Raw genomic sequence first — 1,617 nt, 5'->3', positions numbered from 1 at the left:
GTTTGGGCAAACGAAAGACTTATGGTCTTTATTATATGTAGTATTGTCAAATAATTTGTTAAGACACTAGACCGCGTTAAATTCATTTAATGGACGTGAGCTTTGTGTAATCTTCTTCGAATACTTACATGAATTAAACCTGTGTTATTCAGATAATTATCCTACCATATCTTTTCATGTAGTCTCCATTTTATCAACACAATCTGTTTGACCACGTTAGGAAATATCTAGGCAAGCATCATTTACTCAAATCTAGTTCATGTGACTATGAAGTTCTCCAAAGGTGATAGAAGAAGCTTTCAGTTTGCTACTAATATCTAAAGAGATGATTTTACCTTATTTTTTTAAATCACTTCTGAATTCAGACACTTTAAATTATAAGTGTATTTTGAATAATATTTTCTAAAATTCCCAGAAAGTATTTTTTTTAAAAGAGTTTTTGAAATAAAATTTTCAGAACATGTATACATTTAGAATGTATTTTCTGGAAATAACTTTTTTAAAATATATTTTGAAATTTTTTTCTGAAATAAAATTAAATTTTATGAGGTATTTTGATATTGAAGATGATGATACACGGACAACTCTAATTTTTTATAAACCTCGGTATAACTCTCAAAATTATTATTTTAATATTTTTAATATTATTTAATTATAAATTTATTTTTTATTATATATTTATTTTTAAATTCATTTTAATATTATTTAATTACAAATTTATCTTTTATTATATATTTATTTTTAAATTCATTTTCTTTTATGTATACAACTCCTTATATATTTATTTTTAAATTCATTTTTTTTTTATGTATACACAGTGGTGAAACTATCATTTTTCTTATTTATTTAAGAGGATATAAAAATAACTTTTACAGGATGAAACACCCAACTATCTGTACGACACCATGACTTTGAGGATTTAGATAATTCTCCTGTATGCAAACTTAGCACAGCTTTGTATGTACTTACAAAAAGCCCCATGATAATATTGCATTCTGAGTTTAATACACTTCAAGAAAATTATTAATAAAAAATAATTTTAAAAATAAAAAATAAAAAATAAATAATTATTATATTAATTAAATTATATATTATTTTAAAAACTAAAAAAATTATTAATATATAAAAATTTCTATTATTAATAATATTTTTTAAATTAATATTAAAAACTCAATAACTAATTAAATATTAGTTTATAAATTATTTATTAATAATAGAAACTATTTTATATATTAATATTTTTTTAATTATTAAAATAAAATAAAATTTAGTTAATATAATAATTAATTATTTTTATTTAATAATTTTATTGTAATAAATACTTCTATTTATTTATCACACCAAATATATCATTTTCAAAGACAATGTGTTATATTATATTATTTTTTAATAAAATAAATATTTTAATTATTTTATGAAAATATTATACGATCAATTATTTAAAATTAATAAAAAAGCATAAAAATTTTTATTTAAAAAAATTATTTAAAAGATAATAATAAATTATTATTATTAAGAAACAGGATGAGATAAGCATGCTGGGGCAGATCTTTAAAAAGCTCATATATCCATCATAAATTAGAATTAGCAAATCTAAATTGTAATGTAAGTTTTCGA

Source organism: Phaseolus vulgaris, chromosome 4 (genome assembly GCF_000499845.2).
Source record: "Phaseolus vulgaris cultivar G19833 chromosome 4, P. vulgaris v2.0, whole genome shotgun sequence".
NCBI lineage: Eukaryota > Viridiplantae > Streptophyta > Magnoliopsida > Fabales > Fabaceae > Phaseolus > Phaseolus vulgaris.
The sequence above is the reverse complement of the archived record's forward strand: the minus strand, read 5'-3'. Positions refer to the sequence as shown.